We start from the raw sequence: 22,051 nt of genomic DNA on the forward strand, positions 1-22,051 counted from the left end.
TGTTCTTTTATCCACCCCCATCACACACAGTTTTCCTCCTCCCTCTCTCCCTGTTGAGTTAGAACATTTTATTGTTTCTGTTGCACCAGTATTCAGGGTTTAATTGTTATAACTATGTAAATATTGTTCAGAGCTGAGCCTTAAAGTGTGCCATGATTCTACTTACTTCCCTTGTTGGACAACTTTTTTGTTTTTTTCAGAAGTTAGGAATTGCCTCATTTTTTAAGAAAAAAATCTTTCTTGCTGGGCACGGTGACTCATGCCTGTAATCTCAGCACTCTGAGAGGCTGAGGCGGGCGGATCACGAGGTCAGGAGATCAAGACCATCCTGGCTAACACGGTGAAACCCCATCTCTACTAAAAATACAAGAAAAAATTAGACGGGCATGGTGGCGGGCGCTTGTAGTCACAGCTACTCTGGAGGCTGAGGCAGGAGAATGGCGTGAACCCAGGAGGCGCAACTTGCGGTGAGCCAAGATTGCGCCACTGCACTCCAGCCTGGGTGACAGAGTGAGACTCCATCTCAAAAACAAAAGACAAAAAACAAAAAACAAACAAACAAAAAAACTTCCTCGTATACCTATCACTAATTTATCCTCTACTTCTCCAATGGAACAGTAAAACTCCTCTTGACCTGGTTGAACATACCAGGTGATTTTTCCAGTTCTTTGTGTTTCTTAGGGACATCCCTCTTAGAGGCATCCTCTTTGGGCTCCCACCTGGAATGCAGAGACCTGTGGAGCTACTGTCCTGGGACCTTACACTACTACTATCCTGGGAGTTTCCTTTGCTTCTTTCCTATGTTGGATCCTGCTTTCTGGATCCCTTGGTTTTTGTTGTTATTTTCTTGTTTTGACAGAGCATATATCCTACTAACTTTGATTGATAGTGTGCCTTGGTGTCTGTGTTAGTTCATTCTCTCATTGCTATTAAAAAAAAGCCGGCCGGGTGCGGTGGCTCAAGCCTGTAATCCCAGCACTTTGGGAGGCCGAGACGGGCGGATCACGAGGTCAGGAGATCAAGACCATCCTGGCTAACACGGTGAAACCCCGTCTCTACTAAAAAAATACAAAAAAATAGCCGGGCGAGGTGGCGGGCGCCTGTAGTCCCAGCTACTCGGGAGGCTGAGGCAGGAGAATGGCGTAAACCCCGGAGGCGGCGCTTGCAGTGAGCTGAGATCCGGCCACTGCACTCCAGCCCGGGCGACAGAGCGAGACTCCGTCTCAAAAAATAAATAAATAAAATAAAAAAAATTAAAAAAAGCCGAGACTGGGTAACTTATAAAAGGTTTAATTGACTTGGTTCTGCAGGCTATACAGGATGCACAGTGGCTTCTACTTCTGGGGAGGCCTCAGGAAATTTACAATCATGGCAGAAGGCGAAGGGAGAGCCGGGTGTCACGTGGAGCAGGAGGAAGAGAGAGGGAGGTGCTATACACTTTTAAGCAATCAGATCTCACAAGAATTCACTATTGTAACACAGTACTAAAGGGAAAGCTGCCCCCATGATCCAATCACCTCCCACCAGGCCACACCTCCAACACTAGGGATTACAGTTCTCCATGAGATTCGGGCAGGGACATAGATCCAAACCATATCAGTGTTGAATTCGACAGTAGAGATACATTTCCCTGAGAATTTTGAAGACATGATCCATGGTTGCTGTTGAAAAGTCAAATGACAATCTGATACCCTATCCTGTGCGTATGGCTTGATTTTTCCCTCTGGAAGTTTTCAGGATCTTCCAGAGGCCTAAAGTTTCACAGTGATGTGTGTTTTCTATGGGCACTTGGTGGGCCTTTTATTCTGGAAATCAATGTCTTTTAATTTGGAAATCAATTTTGGGGAAATTTCTGTGAGTGCTAGTTTCCTCTTTCCGTTTTCTCTTTTTTGTTTTCTTTCCAGATCTATTTTAGTTCAATCTCTAATTTTCCAAAGTGTTCTTTGCAATTTTCCATTTTAAAAAATGTTTTTTCTATTTCCTGGGACATTACTTCAACTTTATCATCCAACTTTTCTATCAGATTTTAAAAAATCCCTCTCCTCACAAATCTTTGCTTCTAAGAGCAATTTCTTGTTTGTTTGTTTTTTTTTCTATAGTATCTTATTCTCGTTTCATGGACATCATATTCTCTCTTGTGTCTCTAAGAATGTTAATTGTAGTTGCTTTTTGAAATTTTTTATCTTTCAATTGTGGTTACATACACATAACATAAAACTGACCATCTTAACCATTTTTAAGTGTACAGTACAGTATTCTTAAGCCTATTTGTATTATTGTACAACCAACCTCTAAAACTTTTTCATTTTGCAAAACTGAAACTTTATACCCATTGAACAACAACTCCTCATTTCCAGCTCTCCGTAGCCCCTGGCAACCACCATTCTACTTTCCATTTCTTTGGATTTGGCTACTCTAGATACCTCATGTAAAGGGATCATAGAGTTTTGATCTTTTTGTGACTGGCTTATTTCACTTAGCATGTCTTCATATGTATCAGAATTTCCTTTCTTTTTGTGGCAGAATAATATTACATTGTTTGTGTATATCACATTTTGTATATCCATTTATCTGTTGATGGACACTGGGTTGCTTCAATCTTTTGGCTATTGTGAATAATGCTGCTATGAACACGTGTATGTAAATATCTTTTTGAGTGTGGGCGTGATGGCTCACGCCTGTAATCCCAGCACTTTGGGAGGCCGAGGCAGATCACCTGAGGTCTGGAGTTTGAGACCAGCCTGGCCAACATGGTGAAACCCCGTCTCTACTAAATATACAAAAAATTAGCTGGGCGTGGTAGCAAATGCCTGTAATCCCAGCTACTCTGGAGGCTGAGGCAGGAGAATTGCTTGAACCCGGTGGGGCGGAGGTTTCAGTGAGCTGAGATTGTGCCATTGCACTCTAGCCTGGGCAACAACAGCAAAACTCTGTCTCAAAATAAAAAATAAAAATAAAAAAATCTTTTTGAGACCCTGCTTTCAATTGTTTTGGATATCTATCCAGAAGTAGAACTGCCAGATCATATAATTCTATTTTTAATGTTTTGAGGAACCACTACTGTTTTCCATAGCAGGTACACCATTTTACATTTCCACCAACAGTGTACAAGGGATCAAATTTCTCCATATCTCTATACGCTTTTTTAAAGAAGTCGTCTGATGGGTGTGAGGTGACATCTCATTGTGGTTTTTGATTTTGTACTTCCCTAATGATTAGTGATGTTGAGCATCTTTCACATTCTTGTTAGCTATTGTGTGTCTATCTTATTTGGAGAAATGTCTATTCAAGTCATTTGCCCATTTTGAAATTGGGTTGTTTGTGTTGAGTTCTTTACATATTCTGGATATTAATCCCTTATGAGAGGTATGATTTGTAAATATTTTCCTTTTTTTCTTTTTGAGATGGGGTTTTGCTCTATTGCCCAGGCTGGAGTGCAGTGGTGTGATCTTGGCTCACTGCAATCTCCACCTCCCAGGTTCAAGCGATTCTTCTGCCTCAGCCTCCTGAGTAGCTGTGATTACAACTGCCTGCCACCATGCCTGGCTAATTTTGTATTCTTAGTAGAGATGGGGTTTTGCCATGTTGGCCAGGCTGGTCTTGAACTCCTGACCTCAGGTGATCTGCCTGCCTTGGCCTCCCAAAGTGCTGGGATTACAGGTGTGAGCCACCGTGCCCAGCCTCTTTCAGCAATGTTTTGTTTTCCGGCGTACAAGTCTTTCACCTCATTGGTGAAATTTATTCCTAAGTATTTTATTCCTTTTGATGTTATTGTAAATGGAATTGTTTTCTTAATTTCCTTTTCAGATTGTTCATTGTTAATGCATGGAAGTCCAACTGATGCTGGATGCTGAAATTAATGTATTAGTACTGTAAGTCTTTTTGGTGGAATATTTAGGGTTTTCTAGGGATAGTTGTTTTGGTTTTTGAGACAGGGTCTCACTTTGTTGCTTAGGCTGGAGTGCAGTGGCAGGATCATAGCTCATTGCAGACCTGATCTCTCAGGTTCAAGTGATCCTCCTGTCTCAGCCTCCTGGGTAGCTGGGACTACAGGTGCCTGCCATCTGCCCAGCAAATTTTGTTGAATTTTTGGGAGAGATGAGCTCTCAAGCTCTTGCTGTGTTGCCCTCCCACTTCTAAGCTCAAGTGATCCTCCTGTCTTGGCCTCCCAGTGCTGGAATTACAGACATGAGCCACTGCACCTAGGCTATAGTTGTTTTTAAAAGTCTTCTTCAGTTTCCTGCATTGATCTGCTACCTGAGTTCCTTTCTCCTGTTTAAAAAGAAGTTAGTTAGGCCAGGTGTGGTGGCTCATGCCCTGTAATCCCAGCACTTTGGGAGGCCAAGGCGGGTGGATCACCTGGGTCAGGAATTTGATACCAGCTGGGCCAACATGGCAAAACCCCCGTCTCTACTAAAAAATACAAAAATTAGCCTGGCATGGTGGCATGTGCCTATAATCCCAGTTACTTGGGAGGCTGAGGCAGGAGAATCACTTGAACCTGGGAGGCGGAGGTTGCAGTGAGCCGAGATTGTGCCACTGCACTCCTGCCTGGGCAATAGAGTGAGACTGTCTCCAAAAAAAAAAAAAAAAAAAAAAAAAAAAAAAAAAAAAATTAGTTTAAAAATGTAAATGTCTGAATCTTATCTTTGCAGCTTTCCTTTAATGTTTGGTATTAGTGTTATCCAGTCCTAAGCTGAGAGGCACAAAAGCTGATTGGAAGCTCCTTATGTATGAGGGCCAGGGAGCAGAGGGAAGGACAGGGTTTACCATATGTGAGTGTCATTTTCTGTTGACAATTCAGCCATTTGTAAGGAAACCGAGAGTTGCGGTCACTATTCCCAGAGAACACTCCTTGAGTCTCCTGCCCTCATGGAGCGGGTGTGTCAGTCTGGCTGTCCCCATACTGGGAGTGCACTGAAGATGGGCCCAGGGGGTCTCATTGATCAGTCAATGCTGTGTTCAGGATCACAGCTCCCTCAACCTTGGTTGTGCCTGGGGGCTTCAGTCTAGCACTCACTGATTCAGTCCCTCAGAGGGTAAAGGTCTGGTGCAGCTTCTGATGTGGAGGGCAAAGTGGCCATCTCCATGCTGCTCCGGATCCTGGAGGGTAGCTGGGGCTCTCACTGCGGGCTTTCAACGGGTCCTCCCTTCTCACCACCCGCGCCCTCATCACCAGAAATGTCTGCTGCTTGGAATTCCTGGGTGTCCAGGCTCCTCCACACGATGTGGCTGGGCTGGTTCTCGTTGGGTTGCAGTCTTCTCCCCTCTGCTGAGCTTTTGCCCCTTGTCTTTCATCCTCCAAAGTGTCGCCGCCACCTCTCAGCTGCTGCCACCTCTCATTTGTTTTTTGTCACTAAGGTCACTGTCATTCCTTCCTGTTTTAGTGAGGCTTGGGGAAGAGATGGGGAATTCATCTCAATTTTCCACGTCTAATGAGAAGGTTCTCCTTGGTAGTTTTCTGGTGGTTCATATTGTGCTCAGGATTCATGTATCCTACTTGTAAATACTTGATTGCATTATCACTTGCTTCTGGAAACGTAAAAGTACCTCCATGTTGTAGTGTTAGGATAGATGCAGGTTTTCCCTCAGGTCCTCACGGTTCCTGGCTCATGATGCTGTAACCCTTGTTACAGCCCTTTTGTCATACTGTTGGGTGCTTTAGGCCTCAGGGGCAGGGCTCAGGAAACAGAACCTCAAAGACCTTCTTCCACCCTCCTTTCACCTGCTCCAAGGCAGGACGCTACTTTTCCCACCCACTTTTCTAAAGACTCTCATTCCAGAGAGGGTCCCACCCCATACCTGGAGGCCAATCACATTTTGACAATGTTGTCATAAAAACCCAAGAGGCAGATCACTTGAGGTCAGGAGTTCAAGACCAGCCTGGCCAACATGGTAAAACTCCATCTCTACTAAAAATATAAAAATTAGCCAGGCATGGTGGCAGGCTCCTGTAACCTGGGAGGTTGAAGAAGGAGAATCGCTTGAACCCAGGAGGCAGAGGTTGCAGTGAGCTGACTAGCCCCTCTCTTTAAAGGACAAGGGCTTGGCCGGGTGTGGTGGCTCGCTCCTGTAATCCCAGCACTTTGGGAGGCTGAACCTCCCGACTTGAGGTTGGGAATTTGAGACTAGTCTGACCAACATGGTAAAACCCTGTCTCTACTGAAAATACAAAAATTAGTTGGGCATGGTGGCGCACGCCTGTAGTTCCAGCTAGTTGGGAGGCTGAGGCAGGAGAATTGCTTGAACCCAGGAGGCAGAGGTTGCAGTGAGCTGAGATCGCACCACTGCACTTCAGCCTGGGTGACAGAGAAAGTCTCTATCTCAAAAAACAACAAAAATAAAAAAACCCAAGAGGACCAGGTTTAGGAGCTTCCGGATGGCTGAACACATGGAGGTTCCTGGAGGGTGGTGTGTCCAGGAAAGGCATGGAAGCTTCGTGCCCCTTCCCTATGCGTACATGCCCCTCACCCTATGCATCTCTTCATCTGTCTCCTTTGTAACATCCTTTATAGGAAGTCAGTACATGTTAAGTGCTTCCCTGAATTCTGTGAGCTGTGCCAGCAAATTAATTGAACCCAAAGCGGGGGTTGTGGGAATCCTGGTCAGAAGTTCTGGAGACCCAGAATTGCAGCTGGGATCTGCAGTGGGAAGGGGGAGGCCTGTCTTGAGGACTGAGCCCTCAACCTGTGGGATCTGATTCTATCTACCTGTGGAATCCGGTAGCGTCAGAATTTAATTGAACACTCAGTTTGTGTCCGCTGCTTGGTGGATGGTGGAAAACCTGCCCACGTTTGGTCAGAGAAGTCTTCTGTGTTGATGATTGCTGTTGTAGTGGTGCGAGAGCAGAGGAAAAACACGCAAACACACTTTGTGTTCTTCCCAAACAATGCCTATCAGTTGATAAATTTGTTCATATTTGTGTATTCACTCCGTTTTTTTTCTGACAAATGAAAGGGGAAATTGAACTGATTGCCATAGTCCCTTTTGGTTTGTAAATTCGACCTACCATCTTAAGAATCTTTTTTTTTTTTTTGGAAACAGGGTCTCACTCTGTCATCCAGGCTGGAGTGCAGTGGCTCGATCATGGCTCACCTCAGCCTTGAGGTCCCTGGGCTCAGGATTTCCTTCCACCTCAGTCTCCTGAGTTCCTGGGATTATAGGTGTATACCATCACGCCTGGCTAATTTTTTGTGTGTATTTTCTGGAGACAGGGTCTTGCCATGTTGTCCAGGCTGGTCTCAAACTCCTGGGCTCAAGCAATCCTCCCACCTCAGCCTCCCAAAGTGCTGGGATTACAGGCATGAGCCACCAAACTTGACCAGGAATCATTTTAAGTGGGTGCTGAGTTCAACACCAGACACTGGGCTGGGGGGCACATAAGAGATATGGAAGACATTGCTGTTGTGGCCAGACTACAAGATGGCGCCCAGTGATCCTCACTTCCTGGTGTTCGTGAATCTGTGTATTCTCCTCCCACAATGAATGGGGCTGACTAAGTAATGCATAAGACATTGTGGAAGTGTCACTGTGTGATTTCTGAAGGATACTGTAGCTTCTGCTTTGTTTGCTCTTGGATTACTTGCCATGGCAGAAACCAGTGGCCATGTCATGAGGATACTCAAGCCATCCTATGGAGACGTCCACATGGCAAGGAATTGAGGCCTCCTGCCAACAGCCAGCACCAAGTCAGCATCCCTGTGAGTGAGCATCTTGGAAGTGGACCCTCTAGCCTCAGTTCAACCTTCAGATGCCCACAGCCCCAGCTCATGTGTAGACTGCAGCCTCCTGAGAGACACTGAGCCAGGGCCTGCAGCTAAGTTGCTTCTGACTTCCTAACCTATAGGAACTGTGAGATGATACATGAGTGTCATTAAGTTGCTAAGCTTTGGGACAGTTTATCTCTCAGCAGAAGATAAATACCATCCTAATCTGTCACACTGGCCCCCAAAACTCTGCAAGGTTGCCCTCTCCCTAGTTTCCTTGTGAGCTCCTTTCCAACAACATCTCTCTGCCCAAGCCATGCTATGCTGGCTTCCTTCCAGTTTCTCTAAACCCTGAGTACCTTGTTGTTTTGGGTACTTTCCAGATGCTGTTCCCCCTTGTCCCCATCCTTCCTTCTCCCCATCTCTTCTTCTAGTCTATTCATCTTTCAAGCCAATGATTAAGTGTCACTGCTCTAGGGAAAGTTTCCTGACCCCTCCTGACTTCCATGGGTCCTGCACCTCAACATAAACCCTGCAAAGCATCTATCAGAATTATAATCAGTTAACTATTTGTGTAATCATTTATTTGCTGCCTCTCTCTCTCTCTGCTCCCAAGACTCTAACACGTAGAGGGCAGGGAATGCATCTATCTTAAACACTGCCAACTCCACAGTGGCCTGGACAGCATCTGGAACACAGTAGATACTCAAAAGATGTTTGTTGAATAGCTGAATGTGACCTGCTGCTGCCAGCTCCCCTCTGTTGTCATCACCTCCACTGCAAGAAAACAGCTTAGAGCAAGCTTGTCCAAGCCACGGCCCGAGGCCGCGTGCGGCCCAGGATGGCTATGAATGCGGCCTAGCACAAATTCATACTTTCTTAAAACATGAATTTTTTTGGCCATTTTAAAATTTTTTAGCTTTTCAGCTATCATTAGTGTTGGTGTATTTTACTGGTGGCCCAAGACAGTTCTTCTTCCAGAATGGCCCAGGGAAGCCAAAAGATTGGACACCCCTGGCTTAGAGCAAACCCCTCATTGACAGCAGGTTAGTGTTATTCTTAAAGGACAGCACATACACTTTTATTACTTTTTAGAAATGTTCGCTTCCAACAGTGACTCACTTTGTGACCTTGGGTTGCTTGATGGAGATTGGTACAGTGCCTCATTTGAAGGCTGGGAACTGTTTCATTTAGAGAGGTGCTGGCAGGGTTTTCAATGCTCTTGAAGTACAATTTTCTTAATATCTAGGTGTTTGTAAATGATTATGTAAGTGATAAGTAGAAATGAACTGTGATTGACCTTGTGAATATATCTCCATTGTAGGCAGGGGGGTGTGTGTGTACGTGTGTGCGCGCACCTTTTGGTGCTAAATGTGCATGCATGTTCTTCAGAAGAGTCTGTTTGCTCTAGAATGCTCATGGATATCCTAAATTCTGCTGCAGACCTGTTTAAAGATGTAATTGACTTTGAAGCTATATTCATTTCTAATATAACAAAACCAATATTTACTTAAAGCTTAGTAAATACTTAGGCATTATGCAAAACCAGTTTCCTTTATCATAGCCAATCTTCACAGTTACTTTTGCAGGATAGGAACTATTATAACCTCATATGACAGATGAGGGAACTGAGGCTCAGAGGTTCAATAACTTGCGCAAGGTCACACAGCTAATAAGTGGCAGAGCAATAACTAAAATCTGTATGGCATGCTCAAAATCTTTGGCAAAATTGTACATGTGTATTTGTGACTAAGAGAATAAGGAAAAAGAGCAATGTGACAGAAGTCACCATTCTGAAGGATTTTAATCATAAAGGAGCCCTCAGAATAGCATTAGTCTATAATCAGATGCTCAGCTACTGAATGGGATGGATGCAAGAAGTGAGCAAAGCTGATGGATCCAAATGTTACCTGCAGTGCACCTGTACCCATGAGATAAGCTCTTGGCGCATCCATCAAATTACAGTCCAGTTCAAAGCAGAATCATGTTTGCATAACAAACAACAGAACAGTACAAAAAAAGGCCAGTATTTGGATACAGCTGGATCTCAGGAATGCAGATGAGGAGACACCTGCAGCTCACCAGGCTCTGAGCCAGAACAGATGGATCGAAGACAGGGCCAGAGAAGGGGATTTTGAGGTTGGCTACATCTTTCTTTCTTTTTTTTTTTTTTTTTGTGAGACAGGATCTTGCTCTGTTGTCTAGGTTGGAGTACAGTGGCATGATCTCTGCTCACTGCAGCCTCGACCTCCTGGGCTCAAGTGATCCTCCCACCTCAGGTGTATGCTACTACACTTTGTTTATCTTTTGTAAACATGGGGCCCTACTATGTTGCCCAGGCTGGTTTTGAAATCCTGGACTCAAGTAATCCTCCTGCCTCAGCCTTCCAAAGTACTAGGATTATAGGCATGAGCCACCATGCCCTGCCAAGGTTGGCTACATCTTGTACTGAAACTGGTATTAACACAAATCCTTCCACTTGAGCCCCAAATCTAACCACATACAGATGCTATTCATTCACCCCAGCAGTCATTCAACAAGTAATTTCTGAACACTTACCTGCCAGGCGTTGTGCAAGGCAGGTGGGTAGGCAGGAGAACAAGGGAAATGTTCCTGCCCTTCTGGAGCTTACAGTCTTGTTTGGGAGTGGAATCCATATCAGTGGAACATATACATTAAACAAATTATTATTTTTTATTTTTGTATTTTTGGAGACAGAGTCTCACTCTGTTGCCCAGGCTGGAGTGCAGTGGTATGATCGTGGCTCACTGCAACCTGTGCCTCCCAGTTCAAGCAATTATTGTGCCTCAGCCTCCGAGTAGCTGGGATTACAGTTGCGTGCCACCATGCCTGGCTAATTTTTGCATTTTTAGTAGAGATGGGGTTTCACCATGTTGGCCAGGCTGGTCCCGAACTCCTGACCTCAGGTGATCCGCCTGCCTCAGCCTCCCAAAGTGCTGGGATTACAGGCATGAGCCACCGCACCTGGCCCCATTGTCACACTTTTGACCCTGCCATTATCAACAACTGCAGTCCCTTCGCAACATCAGTTTACAGCATCCCCCAGTACAAGAATGTAGTACCCCATATCTCCAGTTCTTTGACCCCCTTACCTGGGCCTCCAATTCACTGACCTTCCTACCTTTTCCTTCTCCTAGTTCGTTTCCCTCCTTACTCAGCTTAAGTCTCATTGCTTCCATGTGTATCCCTGTATTTGTTCCCTGTTGCTGCTGTAAGAAATTACTGCAAACCTAATGGCTTAAGACAACACAAATGTATTATCTTACCGTTCTGGAGGTCAGAAGTCCAAAGTGGGTTTCACTGGGCTAACATTAAGCTGTCGGCAGGGCTGGGTTCCCACTGGAAGCTCTAGGAAGAATAAATCTCCTTGCCTCTTCCACTTCCTAGAGGCCATCTGTGTTCCTGGACTCATTGCTTCTTCTTCCACCTTCAAAGTCCATAGCATTGGCTGTATCTTTCTCACCATGCCATCTTTCTGCTTCTCTCTTTTCCACCTTTTTTTCCTCTTCTGAGGAGTCCTGTGATGATACCGGGCCCAATCTCCCCATCTCATGGTCAACTGATTAGCTGCTTTAAAAATAATATTTTAAGATCGGGGTCTCGTGATGTTGCCCAGACTGATCTCAAGCAATCCTCCTGCCTCAGCCTTCCAACTAGCTGGTACTACAGGTGTGCACTACTGCACCTGGCTTGATCAGCTACTTTAATCCATCTGCAACCTTAATTCTCATTTCCTTTTGCTATGTCGCCTGACAGATTGAAATTCCAGGAATTAGAAGGTGGACATCTTTGAGGGGCCATTATTTTTCCCTTCTTTTTATTGTACTGGCCTCAGCAAAAGCCCAAATCTCGTTGAAAACAAGTGTCCACCTACTCCAAGCCTGCACCCAAGCAGCTAAGCACCCAACATGCTAAGCACCCAAGCAGCTAAGCACGGTGGAGAAAGAGAATCTTCCTCAATTGTCTCCAGTAAACTCCCAGACCTGCCAGGCAATTCTACTATATTTCCCTCATCCGTTTACACTCCCTCGCTTCTAGACGCTAATTTCACACCTCCTCCTCTCTCGAAGCCCCCACATTTCCTTCCCTGTTCTTATTCTCAGCTGAATCTTGATTCCTACTTCCTAGAGAAAATTGGAGCAATTGGAAGAGAACTTCCCCAGACTCATCAGCGCCCACCTGCATCTGTGCTCAGGCACAGCCTTCCCTCCGTCCTGTGGATAAACAGCTGAACGCCAGCCTGAAGGCAGCCCCTCCCCTGATGCCTGGGTCTATCCCTGCTCACTGCCTCCAGGGAGGCCAGTCCAGCGAGCCCTTGCGTTTTCTTGTGTTATCAATTACCCTCTCGCCTCTCTTTTGGACTATTTTCCATCAGCATACAAATGTTCTATCATTTCTTCCATCATACAAAACAGACCTAAAAAAAAGAAAGTAAATAAGCCTCTCTGTTTTTCTTACATCTCCTCTCCAGCCACTGTCCTATTTCTCGGTCTTTCTTTACAGCACAACTTGAGAAAAATGCTGCCTGTTGGTTCAGTTCCTTCTCTCTTGGATCCACTCCTATCTGGCCTTGGCTTCCACAGTGCTTCTGAAGGTCACGGACAATCGCCACACTGCTAAATCCAGCGGTCGATTCCCCTACTGAGCTCTCAGCAGCATTTGATATAGCTGATCACTGCTTCCTCCTGAATATGTTTTATTTACCTCCTGTCTTGGTTTCCTTCTTATTTAGTGGCAGCTCCATCTCAAGCTCCTTTGCTGATTTCTTATCTCCTTGACCTTGAGATGCTGGAGTGCCTCATGCTCTCCTGGTGAGTGCATCAGGCTGTTGGCATAAAACACCATTTTATAAGCTAATGACCTCCAAGTTATATCTGTAGTCGGGACTCTCTCAGTTCCAGACTCTTTTCTGCCCTCCACTTGGAGGTAAATACACTCAAAGTGAAAGTGACATAAACCAGCCATGCGCAGTGGCTCATGCCTACAATCCCAGCACTTTGGGGGTCCGAAGCAGGAGGATTACTTGAACCCAGGAGTTTGAGGCTACAATGAGCTATGATCGCGCCACTGCACTCCAGCCTGGGCGACAGAGCAAGACCCTATCTCACTCAATCAATAAATAAAATGACATAAACCAACAATGGCAACGTCAGCCATGGTTGCTCAGGTCAAGAACTTTGGCATCAATCTCAGCTTTTCTCTCTCCTTCATACCTTTTAACCAGTCCAGACAATTCATGTCAGCTCTATCTCCAACTACACCCAGGACCTGACTCGTTCTCACCATGTCTACTGCTCCTACCCCGGTCCAAGCTACCATCATCTATTACCTGGATCAGTGCAGTAACCTCTTCCCTACCCTGCCGGGTCTGTACCGCAGACCCTAGCTGACGGATAAAATGAGTACTCAGATACAGGCATGCGGCATAAGAGCATCTCAGAGACTGCCTGGCTTTCATGGCCAGAAAGCAGCCTCAAGAGGATGAAGCTGCTTTCTTTTATTCAGTGCAGGCACAATGCCGAAAACCTGGCGCAAACACAACCTGTAGGTAATTAAGATTTATTGTTCCCCTTTCAGGGAACCTCACGCGCACAGATCATCAAAGGTCAGTTCCTGGTCAACATAAGTAAACAAGCCTGTTTAAGATAAATTCTCCCACACTCCCGTGTACCTACTCCTTGCCCTCTGCTTCAGGGTTATAGAACAGCTGCCTTCAGCTATGCTTCCCCAGGGCTCTGCAGAACCTTCTGATCTTTCAGAAGGTTTGCGTCCTTTCCCTGTAGTTTTTCCCACCACTCTGACCGATCCCCCACACTGCCCTCCATGTCTCTTCCCAGGATCTTGTACAATCTGTTCTCAGCAGAGGGGCCCTTTTAGGATTGCAAGACTCTATCTTGTATCCAAAGAGTGCTAATCAAACACTTTAAGCTAGATCCTTAGGGAGTGAGTCTCATTGGCCGGGCGCCGTGGCTCACACCTGTAATCCCAGCACTTCGGGAGGCCGAGGTGGGTGGATCACGAGGTCAGGAGATTGAGACCAGTCTGGCTAACATGGTGAAACCCCGTCTCTACTAAAAATACAAAAAAATTAGCCGGGCGTGGTGGCGGGTGCCTGTAGACCCAGCTACTTGGGAGGCTGAGGCAGGAGAATGGCGTGAACCCGGGAGGCAGAGCGTGCAGTGAGCCGAGATTGCGCCACTGCACTCCAGCCTGGGTGACAGAGCGAGACTCTGTCTCACAAAAAAAAAAAAAAAAGTGAGTCTTATCATGTCCCTCCCCTACCCCAAATCCTTCATGGCTCCCCATGGCCAACTAGGCCTTGTCTCAGCCATCCCTGTGGCCTCTCTGACCTCATCCCCTAGTCCACCCCTCAGAGTGTTGCCCCACTTTGACTTCCTTGCTATTAACCCCAACAGACCAGGCACTCTCACCTGGGAGTCTTCATATGGGCTGTTCCCTTGGCCAGGGATATTCTTCAGGCACCCAGAGGGCTCCCTCACCACTCCCTTCACATCTGGGCCCAAATGCCACCTTCTCTGAGCAGCATGCCGGTCACACCATTTCCAGCTCCCACCTCCCCACTCCTGCCCCAGCACACTCTGCTCACATCTCTGCTGTAGTCTTTACTAGCACTCCTCACCATCTGTGTTAGTTTCCTATTGTTCCTGTAACAAATGCCACAAACGGTGGCTTAAAACAACACAGTTCTGGAATCAGACGTCTAAAACAGGGCCATAAGGCTGTGTTCCTTTTATTTTATTTATTTATTTATTTATTTTTTTATTTGAGATGGAATCTCTGTCGCCCAGGCTGGAGTGCAGTGGCATGATCTCGGCCCACTGCAGCCTCTGCCTCCTGGGTTCAAGCAATTCTCCTGCCTCAGCCTCCAGAGTAGATGGGATTACAGGCATGCACCATCATACCTGGCTAATTTTTGTATTTTTAGTAGAGATGGGGGTTTCATCATGTTGGCCAGGCTGGTCTTGAACTCCTGACTGCAGGTGGTCCATCCGCCTTGGCCTCCCAAAGTGCTGGGATTACAGGTGTGAGCCATGGCCTTCTAATTTATTCTTATTTTTTAGTGACGGGGTCTTGCTCTGTCACCCAGATCGGAATGCAGTGGCGTGATCTTAGCTCACTGCAGCCTCGGACCCCTGGGCTCAAGTGGTCCTCCTGCCTCAGCCTCCTGAGTAGCTGGAACTACAGGCATGTATCACCATGCTTGGCTAAGTTTTGTTTGTCTGTTTTTGTTTAAGAGATGGTATCTCATTACATTGCCTGGGCTGGTCTCGAACTCCTGGCCTCAAGCAACCCTCCTGCCTCGGCTTGCCAAAGTGTTGGGATTACAGGTGTGAGCCACTGTGCTCAGCCGGCTATGTTCCTTCTGGAGGCTCTAAGGGAGAGTCTGTTTCTCCCCTAGCTGCCTTTTCCAGCTTCTAGAGGCCACCTGCATTCCTGGGCTCACAGTTTCTTCCTCTGTCTTCAGAACCAGCAGCTTAGCATCTTTTCTCTCTGATTTCCAGCCTCTCTTTTTAGAGATAGGGTCTCAAGCCAAGGTAGCTCACAGTGTATTCCCAGCATTTTGGGAGGCTGAGGCTGGAGGATCACTGGAGCCCAGGAGTTGGAGGCTGCAGTGAGCTGTGATTGTGCCACTGCACTCCAGCCTGTGTGACAGAGTGAGACCCTGTCTTGAATAAATAGATGGAGAGATAGAGGGATAGCAATGAAGTCTTGCTTTGTTACCCAGACCGAACTCAAACTCCTGGCCTCGAACGATCCAACTCCTGCCTCAACCTCCTGGGTAACTGGGATTACAGACATGCGCCACCACACCCAGCTTCTGCCTCCTCCTTATAAGGACTCTTGCAATTACCTTGGGCCCACTCAGAGAATCCAGGACAATCTGATGTCAAGATCCTTAACTTAATCACATCTGCACAATCCCTTTTGCTACATAAGGTAATGTACTGACATAATTAACAGGGATTGAGAAGTGAACATCTTTGGGGGTTCCACTACTCGGCCTGTAACACCTGCTGATAAACTACAGTATACTTCTTTGTTTACCATCTGCCATCTTTAAAAAAAAAAAAAGGGCTCTCACTGTGTTGCCCAGGCTTGTCTCAAAATCCTGGCCTCAACCAATCCTCCCACCTCAGCCTCCCAAAGTGCTGGAATTACAGGTATGAGCCACTGCTCCTGGCCCCATCTGTGTTCTCGAGGGCAGGTTGTAGACATCTCAGGGATGATTTGTATCTGTATTCACAGTGCTTAGGACAATGCATAGCTAATAGCAAGTGCTCAATAAATATCTATTTTTGAATGAACATCTGGCTTTTTAGCTGTGGCTGTGTCTGCCCGCTCTTGGTATATGTGCCAACCAGCAACACTGCTGGTCTTTGAAAGCACTTGCTCCCTATGTGATGGGCAGTATCAACAATGCCTGGGGTGGTTTGGAGGAGGGTGCTAGGCAGCCCCTCAACCCGGACAGGCCGAAATGGGAGCTCCACTCCTCTTCCATCAGACATTTTTCATAGGCTGCTTCGGTGCAATTCCATTGAATTCCTCCGTGTTTACTGAGCCCTGACGTGACAGGCGTGGTCCCACCCTGCCACTCCAAGAGATGTCTAGAAAGAGCGTCATCGCCCTCAGATTTGAACCAGAGATTTATCTTTAGTCTGGAAAATGGTATTTGTTACCATAGCAACCAGACTTCTAAAAAAATGGATGTCAAGTAACATGCAGATCCCAGTGCTCATGGCAACCGCCATTCTGCATATTTTGGGGAGAAAATATGCCTTGCCTTTCTCCTGCCCGTGAGTTGGGCAGTGGGGAGGTGAGGTTAACAGCAGGATTCCTTCTAGAGTTGATGAGACACTGAGGTTTTTGGTTAGTGGAGTTAGAGGCTGGACCCCTCTCCGACTCCCACTGTGAAAGCAGCTCTCTTCTACAAAGTCACATAATCAATGCCTTTCCCCAGTTATTTGGAAGGAGGTCTCTCTTCTGCTCTTGCCTTCTTTGATGCTGCTCAAATCCCTGGAGACATTCTTGGATTCTACAAGGAACACACATGATAACAGATACACACACACACACACACACACACACACACACCCTGTGCACTGAGAATCTGACAGGTGCGGGCATCACCGTTCATCCATTCTCCTATATATTTCCTCGTTGATTCATTCGTGCCTTCTCTTAGTAAATATTCATTAAGTGCCTACTACGTATCTAGCTCTGTGCTGGAGACTTGGAAGCAAACAGGGCATGATTAAGGATGTGATTCTCACTCTCCAGCCCCATATTACAGAATAGATAATAACACATTCATTACTCAACAGCTTCACTGAAAGAGGCGTGCACGGGAAGGAAGGGAGTGATTAACTGTAGCAGAGATGTGGGTGGTGGGTGGAAATCAAAGAATTTAGCCTTGTTTTAGGTTCTCTTACAGAAAAGATTGGTCAAACTGTATTCCTCCCAGGAAGATTTAAGAAAAGTCCTCTAACAAGTTTCTCGGAGGCATCTTTGATTACCCCATCGCTTCAACTGAAGATGCAGATTCTCTCCATTATAATGTTTCTGAAATCAGAATGTTTCTCGTGACTGATGTGTATGTTTAATGAAGTGTTTCTTTTCCTATCCCCAATTAAATTGGTGGTGTGTCTTATAGTCAATGGTGTCCTAGAATCAAGGATATTTGAGATTTCCCGTTTTTACTCCCAATATTCATTAGTAACTAAGCCTGAGTCCTCAGAGAATCCTCTTGGCCTTGGACTTCTGCTCACATTTCCTCCCCGAAGAAGTGTAGCTTTCCCCATTAAAGACAGTGTATGGTTTCAGCTAGAAGGCTTTTGAGAGACTTCTGTGCATTTGTTGGCAGTTGAGTTAGTATTGAGGAGCATGCATTCTGCAGCCAGATTGCCTTGGTGAATTTCCAGGAGCCATCCCTTTCTAATTTGTGGCCCTCTCTGAGCCTCAGCATCCTCATCTATAAGATCGTAAGATTACTTACCTTTAGTGTTAATTATCCTTCAATTAATCAATTCAACACATATGTACTGAGTATCTACCGTGTTCAAGAACTATGGAAAAGGTGGAAATGTGAAAGTGGACAAACCACACAAAATTCCTGCCCTTGTGAGCTTACATTCTATTGGAGGAGACCAATGGTAAATGTGCAAATTACTCAAATGTAATACATTAGCTGGTAATAAGTGCTCTGGAGAAAAGTGAAGCAGGGAAGGGGGTAGGGACAGCCAGTGCAAGGGAGTTATGAATAGCAGTTAGGATTAGGTTTGGTTGGGAGTAACGAAAAAACCAAACAACAATGGCTCAAAAAAGACAAAGGTTCACTTTGCTATAATAAATATGAGAAGTCCAGGGTGGCTTTACAGCCACTGGGGACCCAAGTGTCTTTTATCTTCTTGCTTTGTCATCCTCAATACCTAGCTACTACCTCATGGTCAAAGATGGATGCTGGAGCTCCAACTATCTTGACTACATTCCAGTCAACAGAGAGAAAGAAAGAATGTGCCTCTTTCCCTTTAAGAACATTCCCTAGAAGGCTGGGCATAGTGGCTCACGCCTGTAATCCCAGTACTTTGGGAGGCTGAGGCAAGTGGATCACCCGAGTCAGGAGTTTGAGACCAGCCTGACCAACATGGAGAAACCCCATCTCTACTAAAAATACAAAATTAGCTGGGCACGGTTGCGCATGGCTGCAATCCCAGCTACTTGGGAGGCTGAGGCAGGAGAATCATTTGAACCCGGGAGGTGGAGGTTGCAGTAAGCTGAGATTGTGCCATTGCACTCCAGCCTGGGTAACAAGAGCAAAACTCCGTCTCAAAAAACAGAACAAAACAAAACAAAAATCATTCCCTAGAAGTTTGATGTGACACTTTCCTTTCTTTCCCCTTGGCCAGAACTTAGTCACGCGGTTATACCTCTGCAAGGAGGGCTGAGAAGTGCAGTTTTAAGTGCCCAGCCAAAGAGTAGAGTTTTTTTTTTTTTTTTTTAAACCAGGTAACAATGGATAGAACAAATATGGGGCAAAATTAGCTGTCTCTGCACAGGTTGTCACAAAGATTTGATCAGATGATGCATGCAAAGGATTTAGCACAGAATAAGCATTTGATAAATATTAGTTGTCTTTTGACACAACGTTTTCTCAATGTACGTGTTCTTGGTAAACAGTGAGCAGATGAGGAAAATGGAGGCTCAAGGGTCTTAGGGACCAACCTGTGGCCACTTGAAAGGTGGCAGATCCTGTCCTACGGGCATCGAGATCCTAGAAACCATCCCCCAGCGGGCACTGTGGCTGGTGGAGCATTGAGGCTGTGCTCCTCAAGTGCTGCCTGCTGATTTCTGGGCCTGGGACAACCTCTCCAGCAGGTGGGCTTGTTATCTCTCTTCCAGGATCACCCATGGTTTGTTGGCTTTTCAGAGAGCAGTTTCTCTTACTCTGACATGCCTCTGCCCGAAATAATCCTTGCTGCTTACAGAATAGAATCCAAACTTTGCCATTCCTGGCACTGAATAGGCATTTAATGCAAATGTATTAAAATCATGAACTCAAGGGCCTCTATGAGCTGGCTCTAATTTCTCCTTTCTAATTTATCACTTTCCCCATTGCCTCTTCCTGCCCCTGAGTGGAATCTATTCTGTAATTCAATAGCCGCATTTTTTTTTTCTTTTCTTTTCTTTTTTTTTTCGAGACAGAGTCTCACTTTGTCGCCCAGGCTGGAGTGCAGTGGCGGGATTTTGGCTCACTGCAATCTCCGCCTCCCGGGTTCAAGTGATCCTCTTGTCTCAGCTTCCTAAGTAGCTGGGATTACAGGCACGTACCACCACGCCTGGCTAATTTTTGTATTTTTAGTAGAGACGTGGTTTCTCCATGTTGGTAAGGCTGGTCTTGAACTCCTGACGTCAGATGATCAGCCCACCTCAGCCTCCCAAAGTACTGGGATTACAGGCGTGAGCCACCGCGCCCGGCCGCTTTTTTTTTTTTTTTTCCTTCTTCTTATTTTTATTACTGGAACAAATATAGTTGCATTTTAAAAGAAACCTCAGATTATCAAACTGTGTGATTTAAAAATAATTGTTTCAATAGGAAGATAAAAATAAAGGCTAGAGTATTTCACACTTGAAATACTAACAGTTGTCTTGGTCTGCCCATCAGACCCTCCTGTCTTCTGGTCTCAGCCTCCAGCCCCTAGACCACAGGGGTGAGTTCTGTCCAACACTGGGCAAATATATTATCACCACAGTGATTGGTCCAGGCATGCACATTGGCCCAAGATAGCCAATGGGAAGTCTTTCTCTTAGTCCTCTGCCTCCCCCTAGTTCTGCTTGCAAGGTAAAGAGCTTAGCCTGGTGCTGTATATGACTATGAACTAATTGTAAGGAGAAAGACTAATGGTGGTAGGAGAGACTGAAGCAAACTAGCAGAGAAAAGCAGAGGAGAGAATGAGGAGGGAGACAAGAGGAGGCCGCGGGAGAGAAGAGTAAATAAATATGGGTGCATTTGAACCCTGGGTCCATGTGTACTCGGGGCCAGCTTCATCAATGTGCCTTTTCTTTTCTTCTTCTTCTTTTTTTTTTTTTTTTGAGACGGAGTCTCGCTCTGTCGCCCGGGCTGGAGTGCAGTGGCCGGATCTCAGCTCATTGCAAGCTCCGCCTCCCAGGTTCATGCCATTCTCCTGCTTCAGCCTCCCGAGTAGCTGGGACTACAGGCGCCTGCCACCTCGCCCGGCTAGTCTTTTGTATTTTTTAGTAGAGACGGGGTTTCACCGTGTTAGCCAGGATGGTCTCAATCGCCTGACCTCGTGATCCACCCGTCTCGGCCTCCCAAAGTACTGGGATTACAGGCTTGAGCCACTGCGCCCAGCCCCACTGTGCCTTTTCTAGTTCAGCTATTGAGCCTGTAATTTTTCCTTTTTGGCTTAAGCTACTTTGAGTTGGATCAGAAGTGGGAACAGCAAGTCAAATGAGGCACTTAAGGAGCAAAATTGAAGGAGGCATCTTTACAAGCCTGACAGTGAGCACCTTCATACATTTCTCACCCTGAGCTCCTCACTGGCCTCCTCTTAGTCTTGACTTTGAGTTGCGTTTTAGTAACTTGTAACCAGACAAATTCTTGGCTAATATAAGCTCTACTTGTTATTTTCAATAAATCACGAATTCTTGGCTAATATAAGCTCTACTTGTTATTTTCAAATTGCAAGTTAAAAACATTATATTAGTTGATCCAGTTGGTCAAATACACCCCGATTTTTTTAGGCTGCATTATTTTAAATTGGGTACAAAGATCTTATTAACATATCACCTAGACACCATTTCACCCACTGCTTTTTGTAGGCTGCCAGTCTCTTGTCTGCCTCTTCAGCAGTGGTGAGGTGGATACCCTTTCCTCGGGAAAGAGAAATCCATGCTTTGTTACCCTTGCCGATAACAAAAATGCTGGAAAGCCAGGTGGCAAAGCTGTTGCTGTTGGCATCTTTCACATGAACCACATCAGAAGATGCAGGGTGCCTCTCTCTGTTGGTGATCACACCAATTCTTCCCGGGTTCTTACCTCCAGTCACCATCCACAGGTTACCAGTGTCGAACTTGATGACATCAGTACTCTTGCCAGTCTCCAAATCAACTTGAATGGTGTCATTCACCTTGATGAGGGGACCAGGGTAGTGGATGGTGCCAGCATCATTGGTCACCAGATGAGGGATTCCTTTTGTACCCACAAGATTTTTTCTCACTTTGCACAATTTGCACTTGGCCTCCTCAGCTGTAATACGGTGAATGGCAAAGTGATCCTGATGTTACAGATCAGACGGAAATTCTCTCTGGTCTTGTCGACGATGACATCTGTGAATCCGGCACGGTAGCTTCTATCAGTTTGGACCTTGTCGTCAATCTTAATGAACCGCAGCATCCAAATCTTTAGTTCATCTCCGGTCAGGGCATACTTAATTCTGTTTCTTAGGAAAAATGATGAGGGGGAGACACACTCTCAGCTTGTGGGGACTGGTGGATGGATGAGGAGCAAACACACCAGTCAGTGTCCCCTCCAACCATTGCTTTGAGCTGCTACCACTTCAGATGCTTCTTGGGACCATAAGCCATGGCTACCTTAGGCATGGAAAGAAGTTCACCTTCCTCCCCTGAAGATTCAAGGAACAGGCTGGGCGTGGTACCTCACGCCTGTGATCCCAGCACTTTGGGAGGCTGAGGTGGGTGGATCACCTGAGGTCAGGAATTTGAGACTAGCCTGGCCAACATGGTGAAACCCTGTCTTTACTCAAAATACAAAAAATTAGCTGGGC

General features: G+C 45.9%; 1 pseudogene; it reads right to left on the minus strand.

Annotated features, from left to right (window-relative positions):
* Positions 1-598: 598 nt before the first annotated feature.
* LOC103225454 (small ribosomal subunit protein eS4-like) lies at positions 599-21,851 on the minus strand (annotated as a pseudogene).
* Positions 21,852-22,051: the final 200 nt, after the last annotated feature.

The sequence above is a fragment of the Chlorocebus sabaeus genome, chromosome 20, assembly GCF_047675955.1.
Source record: "Chlorocebus sabaeus isolate Y175 chromosome 20, mChlSab1.0.hap1, whole genome shotgun sequence".
Taxonomy (NCBI): Eukaryota; Metazoa; Chordata; class Mammalia; order Primates; family Cercopithecidae; genus Chlorocebus; species Chlorocebus sabaeus.